Source organism: Saccostrea cucullata, unplaced genomic scaffold (assembly GCF_032062105.1).
Source record: "Saccostrea cucullata isolate Sc308-1 unplaced genomic scaffold, CSIRO_AGI_Scuc_v1 ctg2771, whole genome shotgun sequence".
Classification (NCBI taxonomy): Eukaryota; Metazoa; Mollusca; class Bivalvia; order Ostreida; family Ostreidae; genus Saccostrea; species Saccostrea cuccullata.
The window spans coordinates 80,919-97,261 of record NW_026921614.1 but is presented as its reverse complement, the minus strand read 5'-3'; the positions used below and the strand labels follow the sequence as shown (position 1 = coordinate 97,261).

Sequence of the window (16,343 nt, the reverse complement as noted above, 5' to 3'; positions counted from 1 at the left end):
ACCAGACTTGCATCGGATGCGGGATCTGACCTATATTTTTAATCTCAAGAACTTAAGCCCTACTGGAACCAAACTTGCAAAGATGATGCATCGAGGGATGGACACTACCAGACTTGCTTCGGATGCTGGATCTGACCTATTTTTTTATTCCCAAGTAACTATAAGCCCTACCTAACCAAACTTGCATGGATGATGCATCGAGGGATGGAGATATAGACTTGCTTCGGATGCTGGATCTGACCTATATTTCTATTCCCAAGTAACTATAAGCCCTACCTGAACTAAACTGATCAAATTTTATACACATACAAATTTTCATGTATTTAATACATATATCCTCGGCGGGGCATTAATGTCCTATGGACATATTTCTACATTTAGATTATAGTTTACAATTTATTTTATATTCATATCAAATGGTCAGTCTAACTACACAGTGGTACCCCATTATTGTGGTGAATTTCGGAGAGGATCCTTGATATATTGAATAAATCTGAAAGAAAATAATTTAGCAGAGCGTGGTTTCGATCCACGGACCTCTGGGTTATGGGCCCAGCACGCTTCCACTGCGCCACTCTGCTGCTTATTTTGTAAAATGTTCAATGGACTTACATTTACTGTTATTTCCAGAGATTGCATCAGAAAATTTGTTAGGCCTATATAATCAATCAACGCGACGAAGGACTGTATTTAAAATTTAAATCTACACTGCTGGTAAAGTGAAAATTGAGAAAAATGTTGGTACCGGTCAATACTATTGGTATCTTTGAATTGTTTGAATTTTATTTAGTATGCATGTTTTCAATAAGAAATTACAAATCATATCTCATAATTCAAAATTTCGAAATACACATTCACAGTGTAGTAGACGTGTAAATAGCTTTGAAAAAAATTACAATGTGTTATATATATGTACTTGCATTTGAATGACGCATACGAGATCTAGGAGACTTCCTGGATAGGTTAAATAGTGGATAAATGTTTCAATGAATTGCTTTTCAATGTACAGGAAAGAATAAACAATTTTCAGGGAATTTGCCAATAACTTACAAATTTCGCAGGTGCTAAAATTGGCTTATTTTAAACATTGATAAGAGATATTAATTGATTTATATAGCCTACAGTGAAAAATTCGAAATCAACACTTGCATGATAAGGAATAATATATTTTTTAACAGTTTAAAGTTAATTTTACCAGTTATGTTAGTAATAAAAAACATTCAATCTTTTCTTTACATATATTTTATTAATTTTTGCTACTCTTTAATGGAGTTATACGATAATATAATGTGTTATTTATTCAAATGTATTTTATCAAATGATCGCACAAAAAGAAAGCTAACAAATTTAAAGTTATAAGACGCTTTTTAGCATTTTGGGGGTAATCTTGATATGATAAAAGATATCTCTATATCAATCATAACCAGGAAACAATTAGAATAAAAGTACATGTACATACAGTAAGAGGGGTAATTGAAGCAGTTTCTGGATTGCTCCTTATGAACGCTCAACTAACAAATAACTCTACTGCATAACACGACTTGAACATTTGCAATTTGGTCTTTATTTAATATACTAGTAAGTGTAAACATTAAATTGACCTATTCAATCTCACTGATGTAAGCAAATAGATGCGGGTATCTGATTTTTTTTTATTCAAAATAATTTACCGGCTGTGAAGGTAGACTATAAAAGAATAAAGTAAAATAAGTAAATGTATTTTTAAAATTAATTCCTTTAATTTGATAAAATCTTGTAAACAGATTTACAAGACAAGAGCAGTTCCTGTATAAATATATTAATATTTTCTGCATATCTATTTTTGAGGAAAAAATATCAAATCTTATACATGTAACTTTTAAGAAAACATTATGTAAAACTGATATGGATTATATATAGATTTCTTTTTAATTTCTGAGAGAAAAAAAGCTGATATACATTTACTTTTTCTTACTGTGAAACTTTTTCAACTTTCTTTTTATCAAAACATTAGACTCGTATAAAAATGCATTGCTTTTGTTAGGAATTTATTTTTATTTTGAATTTATTTGCGAGGAACTTATACAAAAATGACACACACTTATTAATGATTTTATGCAATTTAGGAAAATATATTGGATAAGGGTAAAAATTTTGATTTTCTTCAAAGAAAATGCCATTAACTTTTAAAAAAATGGGAAAGCGTCAAAAGGCAACGGAGCATTTAGAATTATGTTGCATGAAAAAAGGAAAATCACCAAAAGGTTTAATTAGCTCATCTTGTTTATAATGTTATTTTACAAAGTAGCACGGTTATAGATAAATACATGATATAAAATGGTTAAGAAAATAGAAAAGAAAAGGGACAAGGAGAAAAAAAGCGTTTTTGATATTCAGAAAATGAATGTTGATATCAAGAAATTGAATAACTAATTTGAATTATTAAATTATATAAGAATTTTTATTGCCTAAAACCATACCTCTTAAAGCATAAAGTAAATATAATAGACATAAAAAAAAATGTTTTCAAATATTTATACCCAATAGTAATGATGATGTAATAATATGTTATCAGAAATTCAATTTATTGATATAAAAGCTCCTTTATATTTAATATAGAATATCATTTTTGTTTCAAAAAATTGAATGACAATAACAATCTACAATATGCATAAACAGCAACCATATTCGCACTGTTTTTTGGAAACTACATATGGCAACAACATTTGAATCCTGAAATTAATCGTCAACGATTATAATATCATTAATCCTTTCTCGCTTGCAGAATTAATTAATTTACAATTACTAGTATGAATAGTACTAAAGAGTTCATGTTATAAATTTTATTTGATAAAATGAAATGTGTCAGAGAAAAACAAGGTTCTATCAAAACAATGTGTTACGCTTAAGTGTTAAACACTAAAAAAACATATTACATTCAGCATATCTTTTATGTGGTCTAAGTATATTTTGCTTTCTCTATTATCCTAAACTACTTTTCTATTCTTTTTTATATTAGAGTTTTGTGTTTCTCTACAAACTTTTCTGTTAGGCCAAATTAATATTCCACATGTACATTCCTGTGAAAATGCATAACTTTCGTTTAGAATTTAAATAAAAAATGACAAATTTTGCATACATTTATTTAAAGAGATTTTTCTGAATTAAGAAAATAATGTATGGGATAAACCTGTATGAAAAAAGTGAAAACAACAAGCAGAAATAATGGATCTTCGTCTATGACTACAAACTACCTTAAGATATGACAAAATACTTTGTTTTGGAATATTCTTTATACTGGTATTTAATTTATGTGGAATATAAGTTATTTGTTTTTAAGAAATACTACATCAGAAAAGCAAAAAAGAAAGTATCTACTTATATCGCTTTCTGTCTAATTTAATGCCAAAGTTCACATTAAATGATGTAAGTAAATGTGAAAGAGAAAAAAAAAAATTAGCAGAGCGTGGTTTCGATCCACGGACCTCTGGGTTATGGGCCCAGCACGCTTCCACTGCGCCACTCTGCTGCTTATTTTATTAAATGTTCAACTGACTTATATTTACTGCTATTTCCAGTGATTGCATCAGAACATTTGCTGGACTATTTAATCAAACAACGAGACGAAGTTTGAGTATTCAAAGATTTAAATGTCTGCTGGTTAAGTACATACTAAGAAATTATTGGTTACGGATACTTCAATTGACATATGTAAATTCTCTAGGTTAATTTATATATTTCTTGAAGATAAGAAATAAAAATTCTTTATCATATCGCAAGTTGCAGCAAATGAATTTTTTTCATACAGGAAAGAAATCAGCATGAAACATGTGTAAATATGTGTAAATAATTTTTAATATATTTTATGTACTTGCATTTCAATGCCACAAGGAGGGTAGAAGACTTTTCTTGGGTAGGTAAGTAAACCTTGGGTAAATGTAATTTAATGAATTGTTATTCAATACTAAGGAAAAAATAGTGTCCTTTAAATAAAATTTGCCAATAACTGAAAATTATTTTGTAGGTGATAAGGATAACTTTTTTAAAACGTTAACATTGATATAATTTTTTTTTTATGATGTCAGTAACTGAAAGTGAAAATTCAAAACATGGCTAGTTCATTGTCTTTTTGGTCAGTTCTTCAAGTAAAAATAAACATTCAAACAATTTTTTTACATAATATTGTGTTTATAACTACCTTCGGTGCTCTGAAATGGATAGATGCGATATATAATATGGTGTTTATTCAATGTATTTTTATGAGAAACTGTAATTTCGCATCATACAAGATGAAAAGAAACCAAAATTTATAGGGCGTCTTTTGGGAATTGGAGCAGGGGGGGATATCGTTAATCTGAATTCTTCCCAACAAAAAATAGTGTTTGTGGTTTAAAAAAATCATTTAAATATAAAGAATTTAATATTTTGTTATCAAAAATCTTTTTTTATATGAAAATAAGATTTTTTTTTCTAGAAAAGGATTTCATTATGTGATATAAAAATGAAATTAATTTGTTTCCCCATTAAATGTAGTGTGTTTTTTAAATATAATTTGGGGCAAAAAAAATTAAATATTAAATTTATAAACTTTTATATCATAAATATTTTTCTATATATAAAACAAATTTTAAAATCAAAAATAATGTTGATAACAACAAATTAATTTCTAATTTGAATTATTATTATATATACATCTAAAAGCATAAAGTAAATATAAAAAAAAATGTTTTAAATTTTTTAAAACCCCAAAAGTGATTTATTATTCAAAAGTCCTTTATATTTAATATCAGAAATCACTTTTGTTATAAAAAAAAATAGCAATAATAAAAAAACAAAAAGCATTAAAGCCCCTATTGCATTGTTATCTAAACTATATATGCATCAAAATTCAATCCTTTAATTGTTAATTAAAAATTTTTTAAAGTTAAAGATTATAATATCTATAAAATGTTGTTTTTACACAAAAATATAACATTATTTGTCTATAACATGTCCCGGTACTTTTGGACACCCCCCCCCCCCCAATTTAACCCCCGGGGTTATAGGAATTTTTTCACAAATCATGTTTATTACACTTATTCATCATGTGACAATATGAAAAAAGTCAAAACCCTAAAAAAAAGCTCCCCAAAAAATACCCCCCTATAAATTTTAAGGGGGAAAGCCTTTCTCCCTCATAATGTATAGGGGGATACATTAACCTTTTCTTTTTCTGCTGGTAGTTGCTTAAATTTTAATTATGAATAGTAGTTCTTGTAAAATTTTATCAGATAAAATAAATATGTCAAAAAAAAGGGTTTTGTAAAAATTTATATATTTAAGTGGAAACACTAAAAAAAAAATTACATTGAGCATATCTTTCATGTGATCTATGTACATATGTATATTTTTGCAGTCTCCATTATCCCTTCACTACTTTTACATTTTCTTTTAAATCAAAGTCAGGTGTTTCTATAAACTTTTATTGTTAGGCCAAATTAATATTCCACATGCACATTCCTGTAAAATTACACAGCTTTTGTTAAGAATTTATTCGTGTCATTTTGGGGGGAAATTTTAAAAAAAAAAAATGAAAATTTTTGCATACATGTACATGTAAGACTTATACATACATATACAGAGATTTTTCTGAATTAAGAAAATAATATATTGGATAAGCCATTTAACTATATGAAAAAAAGTGAAAACAACAATCAGAAAAAAAGGATCTTCATTTATGACTACATTCTTATTCGACTACCTTCATATTTGACAAAATATTTTGTTTTGAAATATTCTCATGACTAGTATTTAATTTGTGTGGAATATCAATTATACATTTGATTGTGATTCTGGATACTTTTGTGAAATATTACCTGAGAAAAGAAAAAAAAGAAAGAAAAGAAAATATCTACTTATATATCTCTAATTTAAAGATTCCCGATCCCCAGCCAGGAAGGATAAAGGAATTGAGGTAGGTTCACTAACTCCATAAAATGGCCCTATCAATATGCCAATTAACTGACCAGACCCTAACGTCCCATTTCGAACATCAACACAAAGTAGAGACTTAGTGCTTTCATTTCCTGTAAAAAAATTTCCTCTAGGTGTCCAAGTTTGGAAACTCAGACGTTGTGAAACTGCAATGTTTTTGATTTTTTAAGAAAATGGGTGAAATTGAGCATCTTTAACTTTTAATAAAAATATGAGCCCATCCTGCGATCCAAAAAATTTTTCATGGATTAGAATCTTCTGAAACAGTTCTTTCATTATGTAATTGAACATTTTAGATCAGAGGTTGGGGGCTATGCAAAATATTCACAAATGCTTAAATTTTTGGTCACTTTTAAAGAAATTTTCAAGATTTGAGGAAAATGACGAAATTCATGACGTCATAATACATGGACAAGAGAAAATATCATTTTTATTTGATATGAAGTCACCAAGGATCCAAGTGAAATTTAACATATTTTAAACTAAAACCGAGTAGTTCTGATTTTTCAGAAATTCACAGGGCCAAAAGTTGCACAAGGTGAACTTTGTTCTTTATAATTTAATTCAAAAAGTATCAAAATAAAGCTTGAAATTGAAAGCTTTTCATGCAATAATTTTTTTATGTCCCTCGGTGTAATTCAAGGTTCTTTGAAGTTTCTAGAAACGATATTAAAAAGTTTATATTTGTACCTCATAAAAGTTAGCAAATATTATGTGTTTAACGAGATCGAATTTCTTTTAATCTAACCTTTGTTACCAATGTTTATTACAATGATATGAAATTAAAACTGATCTATGGTAATTTCTTTGATAGGAAACACTTCATACACAATGCTTTATAAAATGATCAAGTAAATAGGAGGAATATAAGTACTGAAAAAGAATTTTTAAAAATTATGAAATTTTCTTCGTAAGCCTAGCTACCTATCTCTTTCATTCCTAAAATTTATTCGTTGATCAATTTGCAGTTAAGAAAAAAATACAGTTTATTCGCATTTCCTGAAAATTTATTCGTGATTAATTAAATTTTCCCTATTTAACATGATTACCTTTGAAGATGAAGTTTCAGAAATACCACGGGTAAATACACATTACTTTGAGAATTACTAACTGATGTAAATAAATGTGATGACTGGGTATTCAAGGTTTAAATGTTCACTGCTCTATTGGCATCTGCGTGTAAATAGCTTTTTATGTGATTTTATGTACTTGCATTTCAATGCAGCATAGACAGCAAGAAGACTTTTCTTGGGTAGGTAAGTGGGTAAATGTATCTTGACTGAATTGCTATCCAATACTAAGGAGACAAATAGTGTCCTTTAAATGAATAATTTACATGGAATTTGCCAATACATGTAACTGGCGAAGTCATGTGGTAGGTTATGAAGATAACGTTTATACTGAAATGGTATATTTATTGGTTTAATTATACCGTCAGTAACAAAATATGGAAAGTCGAAAATCACGAATAGTTCATTGTCTTTTTGGTCAGTTCTTCAAGTAAAAATAAATCATTCAACCAATTTTGTTTACTTACTATTGTGTTTATAACTATTTCTGTTACTCTGAAATGGTGTGATCCAATAAAATAATGTGGTGTTTATTTCAAATGCATTTTTTTTCAAAATGATAAACATGCAGTAAAACTTCGCATCATACAAAAAGATTGATTGATTGATTGTGTGTTGTTTAACGTCCCTCAAGAGAATTTATCACTCATACGGAGACGCCACCACTTGCCGTGGAGAGTTACAATTTTTGTCCTATATTTGGCACTCAGGGCCATTGAGCAGGGAGGGATCATTTTGTGCCAGTTTTTACTGTAACACGGGACGTCAGTTTATACGATCTAATCCGCAGGACCGTTCTCCACGTCCCACAGTGGGAGTCGAACCCACGACGTAAGGATCAACTCCTTACTTCGCGACTCTGGATTAGACGCTCTAACCACTGCGCCACGCAGGCGACTCATACAAAAAGAAAGAAAACCTAAAATTATGAGGCATCATCTTAAGGTAGGATTCTTCTCTGGTTTCTACTTATAGATGGAATATTCAAAATACATTCGTTGATATGTCTAATATATTTAGATGTAAGAGATTTAAAAGACCATATTTTTTCTTTCCTCATCACAATTATACAACTTTAAATAGAAATGGTAAACTGCGTTTGAAAACTAGCAGGGACTATATTTTTGGCGGAATGGTGGCGTATGAAAATATCTTCTTTTCTGCCTCTCAAATTATTATAGAATATTTAATTACTAGTCTTCAGGAAATTAAAGACTATAATGAAAATTTTCAATGGTAGCTTGATGAATAGGTACTGAAGTTTCAAAATATATCAAACTAGAAAAAAAACTGACCAGTCAGCAAGGGCCCCGCCATGGGGTGGAATTATAAGGATGCAGCTTATCTTGGTAATGATTAAAAAATATATGAAGAAATAAGCAACAGCAACTGTATTCTTAAAATTTTCAACATAATTCCTAAATATCCAAAAACCTGTAAATAATATCCTTGTATATTTACATTAGGCACTGGCAGTAAAGAACAACCTAACATTGAATGTATATACAAACAATAATGAAGTTTGTGTTTGTGTTATATAAAATGCCAAGCTTCAATAATGCAAATACATGTATCATGAAGGCTTGACCTTAACTTCAAAACAAACAGCAGTTGCAGACAAAGTTTTTCATTAATCTTAAAATGACAGATAAAGATAGGCCTACTAAATTTTCTTCAGCAGGCTAGATAATTAATCCTGAGGGATTAATTGTACCTCTCATCATTTTCTTCTAAAGTTACAATAAGAACTTTTTCAGTATTAATATTAGAATGGCTTAATCCAACTACCTTAAAAATTATTATTATTCTTGAATTTACATAAAGGGAAAAAAGTAAAAATAAATGATATGTCTTCTTTAATCTATTTCTTGTTTTTAGAATTCAATGAAATCATAACTCATTGTGTAGGTATTTTAACCAAAATAAAGTATAAACATTTATATCTAAATCCACATTTCAGAGTGTTCATAGCATTCCAAATTGACTGAACTTCAAAACAAACTTCATTTGCAGACAGAGGTGGTAATTAATCTCAATGTGACAGATAAAGATAATGCTTTGGATTTTCTTCAGGAGGAAAGCTAATTAATCCCAAAGGACTCATAGCAGCATTCAGTTTACAATGGAAACATCTTCAGCAGTTATCTCTCTTGCTTAACAACTACTATAAAGTTAAGGAATATCCCCACCACCCCAGCTCCAAACCAAGGGTCATAAGAGAAACAAACTTAGCATCAAAATATGTCTTTCTGCCTATTGAACTACCATACCAAATTTGATCTTAATTGGGCAACCATAAAAAAAGTTCTACAGAAAGAACAGGAAATTATGAACAAGAAGAAAGACAAGAACGGACAGACCAAGTAATTCTATCAGGGCACCCGCAAATCCTTGCGGGGCCCTAATAAGTAAGATTTTTCACACATACGACAACTATGTTGGCTTTAAAATGCTTCCAATATAAGTACAGATTTGAGCCAAAAATCCGTAAAAAGTGCTATTTCTCTCTTAGTAAACGATCAAAACTTTTAGTTTTTGTATCATTTTTACCTTTATGTGACAACTTTACTATATGTTAAAATCGGAAAAAGTTAAATATAGGAAGCATATAAGAATAACTAATAAATCCTAAAAAATTAAGAAAAGTAGAGGAAATTCGGATTAGCAAATATCCATTTTATTTAAATTATCCATGTCAGTTTGGTAATATCGACTTATAGGGCCCATGTGGTAGTATCTTTTTATGCATAAAGTAAACCATTCAATCTTTTGAATTACAAGAAGGGATCGTATGATCGAAACAGTAATTTTTATATTCTTAATGTCCAGGAAAAAGGTCATGACCTTGACCTGACCTTGCTTCTAATATTAAACGGTCAAATCTAGTCTCACCGATACCATCACTTAGTGATATTGTCCTCTTGATTCTGTGAAAATTTCATTAATTTTTAAATACAAGAAATGTGAGAAGAATCCTACCTTAAGAGGAAGAGGGGGCGGTATTTTTGAAATTTAAAAGAAATCTCGATATCAATAACCTGAATTCTTCATAACAAAAAAAATCAGTTCTGATATCAAGAATTTGAAGAAAAAAAAAATATCAGAAAATCATTCTGACATGAAATATTTGAATGTTGGATATTAAAAGCAATGACAGGGACAAAATATTGCGTATACAACAACCATATTAGCACTGTTATACGGTTAATTATATGCAACATCAAAGATTGAATCTTGTGAATCATTACAGAAATAAACCATTAACGATTAAAATATAAATATCACTAAGTGTGTTTTCACAAAAAATGCATATAATAATTGTAATTTGTGTCTGAAACAAATCCAGAGTTAACGAACAGTATTCCAGGTCAAAAGTCCATAAAACAATACAAAATAGGAACAGAGAAAACACTGACCTCCAAAACATCAGAGGTGGGTTCAGGTGCCATGGAGTGGTGAGAATCCCCTGTCGGAATAACGGAAAAATCCGTCGTCAATTCAGTGTATAGATAATGAGTATGAAAAACGTCAGTCAGCACTTGTCTCAGTGATATATTTAAGAAATAAGGTATCATTTTTTGAGTTTTATTGAGATGTAAAACGGGTTGGTCACGTGATCAAATCCCATAAAGCCCGAAGGGCTTTATGGAAGATTTGATCATGTGTCAACCCGTTTTACATCTCAATAAAACTCACAAAATGATACCTTATTACTTATATTTACATTTGTGACTTATTCATACTTTAAATTTGCCTGATTGTTACTTTTGACGTGCGAAATGCGTTATTTTTCAAACCCAACGGCAAGTATGCAATCCACTAAACACGCGTCGACCCTTTATGACGTCACAAAGAGATTACGTCGAACGTTTATCCGAACGCACATCTATGACCTCTTGACCCCATACCTGTATTTATACAGTTATAAAAACGCTTGCTTTCAGTAGTGTTATATAAGGGAAAAGATTTGCAAATGTAAATATATTTATGTAAACTTGCAATATGAATCGGTCGGATGGTTTAAACCAAAAACAGACAATTAAAGTAGTTGCCGAATTGTTCTTTATAAATATACAACTTATAAGCCACCATTCTGTATAAAAAATATCGAATATTCGTACTTTTTTAAATAAAAAAAAATACTAGTAAGTCTTATCATAAATTTTACCTTTTTTTTAGACTATTAGTCCGCTTACTTTCTTCGCCTTCATTTTATCTTCAGAAATACTTCCTCCAGTCTGTTGTCTGTGGTTTACTGTAACACAATCTTTCTCTTAAAAGGGCATACAAATTTCAGATTACACTGAAAATATTTTTGAATGAATGTTTAAAGGTGAAAATCAGTGAAGCAAAGCTGCTTGAAAAGCGCATTTCAAGCGTCAATTTCACAACGAATAAAAGTTTTATTCTCCTTTTTAATTACCAGATATCCATAATAATAGAGTTATCTTTCAAGTTAACCCTGGAGATCAGTTTAAAATATTCAGAATGTCATGACAAAGTGCATAGTCAATATTCCGTTTTTTATTAAATCAGTTATTGATTTTTTTTTTCACTACATACCAGCGCAGCTTCAATTTGATATTTTCCTCAATCTATAGATTTCAGAACTCAGTTTTGTATTTAGGAAGTCATAAAGTTATATAAGGAAAATATAACATAATAAAAAAGGTTAAAAGGTATAAAAGATTTATTAGAAAAGACATTTAATTGCCAATGTGTTCGCAATCTGTGTTTATAAAACGTGCATTGCAGCCAAAAATCACTGTTACCTTTAGTAAGATACTTGAATGCTATTACTTTTATCTAATAAGTTTTCCATATGGGTGATAGAAAATAAAGTTTGCTAAACCATAAAGATGGTATACGTGTACTTAAATATTTTTAGTTGACAAAGATTGTATTTTCCATAAATATCTTGGAGATAATTCCGATATTGGATCATTTTTATCACCATCCATATGGTTGTACTTCTTTATGCGAGACTACTATGTATATGTATGATCTTTTCGAAGTTTGAGGTCTTGCTTTAAATATTACCCTATCGAATTTCGATTGGCCAAACTTTACTCAAACAACTTTCATCTTAACCTTGACCTAAAGTTTTGTGCTGACCTTTTACAAAAAAAAAAAAAAAAAAAAAACAACCCCTAACTCAATTCTATGTATGAAAAAAAATTCAATGTCGACATCACTACAGGAGTTACACTGTAGATAATAATATTATACATAAACTTGAAAGTTAAAAAAACTGTTTTAAATAAGACTGTATTTCATCCTGTGATTTTCGAAAAATAAAATTGGATTGCCCACAATTTTAAATTTACTTTCATTATTTTCAACATGTCTAATTTTGTCGAGGGTATTGCTTTTGTGAGAAAGAAGTTAAGGTAGGATTCTTCTCATATTTCTAGTATTTAAAAATTAATGAAATTTTCACAGAATCAAGAAGACAATATCAGTCAGTGATAGTATCAGTGAAATTAAATTTGACCGTTTTATATTAGGGGCAAGGTCAGGTCAAGGCCATTATCTTGTTCCTTGATGTTAAGAATAAAAAAAAATACTGTTGCCAATCAGGTGATACCTACTTCTATTTCAAAAGTTTAGAGATTGTTCTTTTGCTTAAAACATATAACTATATCAAGTCTATAGCATGATATTACCAAGTTTACATAAATAATTTAACTTATCTGGATATTGGATAATCCGTATTTTCTCTGTTTTTCCTAATTTTTTAGGATATATTTATTATTTTCAACTGCTTCCTATATTTAACTTTTCCTATTTTCACATATAATAAAGTAGTCTTATCAATGTACAAAATCATACAAAAACAATAAGTTTTGACCGTTTACTAAGAGAAAAAAAATCTTTTTATGGATTTTTTGCTCAAATCTGCACTTTGATAGGAAGCTAAAAAAGGTCTAGTTTGTTTGAAAAATCATATTTATTTGATATATTTTGAAATTTTAATCACTCATTATTAATCTAACTTAAATTTGAAAATTTCTCCATGTCTTCGCTTGTGTAAAAATTATAACTAAATTCACTATTGTATTATAATTTTGAGAGGCAGAAAAGAAGATATTTTCATACGCCACCATTCCGGCAAAAATATAGTCCTTGCTAGTTTTCAAACGCAGTTTACCATTTCTATTTAAAGTTGTACAATTGTGACGAGAAAAGAAAAAAATGGTTTTTTTTTAATTCCTTACACCTCAATATATAAGACATATAAGAAAATATCATTTGAATGTTTCATCTAGTCAGAAACCAGAGAAGAATCCTATACCTTAAACCTTTTAAAACAGCTAGGTAGACATTTTAATTTTTGCAAAGAAAATGTTTGAATAAAAATATTTGTGGATATTTTCAATACCTATGGATAATATAATAGATAAGAAACAAGTCCTCTCCTATAAAGGATATTTTAGACAATCATATTTTAAAAAGAAATTAAAATTAGATTGTGAAAATGTAGAGTTTTATGCCACTCCCGATTGAAACTAAAGTGATCCCAACCACACTTTTATAATTTCCATATGAAATAGCTAACGTTTTCGTAAGAAACTAGTTTCAATGTTGAAGTGTAATAGATAGTTTTAAATAGGCCTGAATTTAGCGAAAGTTACCTCCCGTTGGTCGCCATATTGGAGGTCGAGCAATCTGTATCAAGTCTGAACTTAAAAAAGAATAGACTAGATTGAATTTATACTATTTTCTGAGTCAAAATGATACAAAACCTTTTTGTCACAAAAATCTCTTTATCAAATATGAGCTTCCAGATATTCTCGATTTCATATATAAATGGCTCATACAAAACATTAACTCTTTCTATAGTGACCTTGAATTTGCCATAATATTCCCTTGAACCAAAGTCATGACACACCTTATGATCATTGGAAATCTTTGTATCGAGTACATGTAGTATGAGCTCCAAGATTCTCCATAAATTTAAAGCCTGGGCTTCAGGGAAAACCTTGAGAGGCAGAAGGACAGCTGGACAGTGAAACAGAAAATGTTATTCCTAACCCATCCAACCCCACCCCACCCCCAAAATACACAATCACTTTGTTTGCGGGTGTATAACTTCCTATGTTTAATTTTGAATGCCTATTCCAGTCATGATTTGAAAAAACAGTTATCTTTATTATATGTATTTCAGGAAGCTTTGATAAGTATGGTTTCCCATTCTTGCCCAGAAGTTCGAAGAATAATATTTAAAAAAAAACCCTCCTATTTTTGCTAATCGTTTTTCTGCATTATCTTCATTTTATACCCACTCCCCCCTAAAGGTCGCTGATCATGTTAAAAAACACGCTGCCTAGCCGAAACCACATCGGTTTATACACGCCGTTCAATTTACATGTACTTACATTTTTTTCCGTGGAGGAGGAAGCGCAGGTATAAAAGATTAAAGAAAAATTCCGGATATTCAACAGCACCATGCATGGACTTCCTTTTAGTACCACATATTGTGCTTGAAGTTGAATAAAATCTATAAATAAATTTAATTAAAATAGGAAACGGAAATTACATTTAATAGAATGAAGTCAACAATACCGGTATATTTGATAAAGAACTATTTGATAACTATATGTATGTATATGAGCAAGGCGAGTCTCTCTCTTCTCTCTCTCTCTCTCTCTCTCTCTCATTCATGCTTTTTTAACAAGAAAAATTAATGTGCGTAAGATACAAGTTCATTATCTTAAAGAAAATACTCAATATTACATGTACATGATGTATATACGGTAAACGATACAAATGGTTTGACTATGCTGCCGGTTATGATTTTAACAATTAAAATTAAGTAGTTAAAATGTAGTATTTACATGTAATAATTATAAATTTGTAATATTCAGTAGCTATATATTGTTATAAAAGTTCTTAAATTTACAGTTCTGGAAATACGATGCAGGTTTATTACTTCTTACATTTAAATCTGCTACCGATATTTAATCACGGAACAAATGAAAACAAGCAAATTCAAAGAATTGTGGTCCCCCGCTTTCGGTGTCTTTGTTGGTTAGATGTTATTTTTTATGACATATTGTGTCTAATATGAAGATCCTATCATATGTCATTTCCTAGAAATTATCATTGAAGTTGATTTTTTTGAAAGATGAAAACCCTTATCCTGACCGTCAAAAAATTATGGCCAAAGTTAACGTTTTTTAAAAGTAGGTCAACTGTAAGGTCAAGATCAAAGGGTCAAAGTTGTTGATGAAGGGCTTTCTACAAGGATTACATATGTGAAGTATGAAAGCCCTAGCCCTTACCGTTCAAAAGTTGTGGTCAAGGTTAAAGTTTTTACATAAGTACGTAAATCTCCAAGGTCAAGGTCAAAAAGTCAAAGTTGTTGATAACCAATGAAAGGACTTGCCACAAGGAATACATATGTGAAATATTAAAGTCCTAGTATCTACTATTTAAAAGTTGTGACCAAGGTTAAATTTTTTTAAAGTAGTTAAAACTCCAAGGTCAAGGTCAAAGGGTAAAAGTTCTTGGTATCCAATAAAAGGTCTTCTCACAAGGATTACATGTGTGAAGTACGAAAGCCCTAGCTCTCACCATTCAAAAGTTATTGTAAAGGTTAAAGTTTTTTCATAAGTATGTAAATCTCCAAGGTCAAGGTCAAAAGGTCAAGGTTGTTGGTATCCAATGAAATGTCTTGCAACAAGAAATACATATGTGAAATACAAAAGTCCTAGTATCTACTATTTAAAAGTTGTGACCAAGGTTAAAGTTTTTAAAAAGTAGTTAAAACTCCAAGGTCAAGGTCAAAGGGTAAAAGTTCTTGGTATCCAATAAAAGGTCTTCTCACAAGAATTACATATGTGAAGTACAAAAGCCTTAGTCCTCACCGTTCAAAACTTATGGTGAAGCTTAACGTTTTTTTCATAAGTACGTAAATCTCCAAGGTCAAGGTCAAAAGGTCAAGGTTGTTGGTATCCAATAAAAGGTCTTCCAAAAACAATACATTTGTGAAATATGAAAGTCCTAGTACCTTCCATTCAAAAGTTATGGTCATAGTAAAAATTTGAAATTTCTGTGTAAAAGTGGGTCAAACTCCAAGGTCAAGGTCAAAAGGTCAAATTTGGTGGTACCCAAAGAAAGGTCTTGTCACAAGGAATACACATGTGTAATATGAAAGTCATAGCTCTACTGAATCAAAAGTTATGGGCAAGGTTAAAGTTTTTGTGACGGACAGACTGACAGACGGACAGACTGACGGACAGACGAATGAGATTTAATGTTCCCTCGCTTTCGCGAAAGCGGGGGACAATTAAATGTTAGCACACTATAGCTTTATAC

General features: G+C 29.9%; 2 non-coding genes across 2 annotated transcripts; both read right to left on the bottom strand.

Annotated features, from left to right (window-relative positions):
• Positions 1 to 509: 509 nt before the first annotated feature.
• Positions 510 to 581, bottom strand: Trnam-cau (transfer RNA methionine (anticodon CAU)). Its single transcript has one exon. It is a non-coding gene; the product is annotated as a tRNA-Met (tRNA).
• Positions 582 to 3,436: 2,855 nt separating this feature from the next.
• On the bottom strand, positions 3,437 to 3,508 carry Trnam-cau (transfer RNA methionine (anticodon CAU)). The gene has a single exon. It is a non-coding gene; the product is annotated as a tRNA-Met (tRNA).
• Positions 3,509 to 16,343: the final 12,835 nt, after the last annotated feature.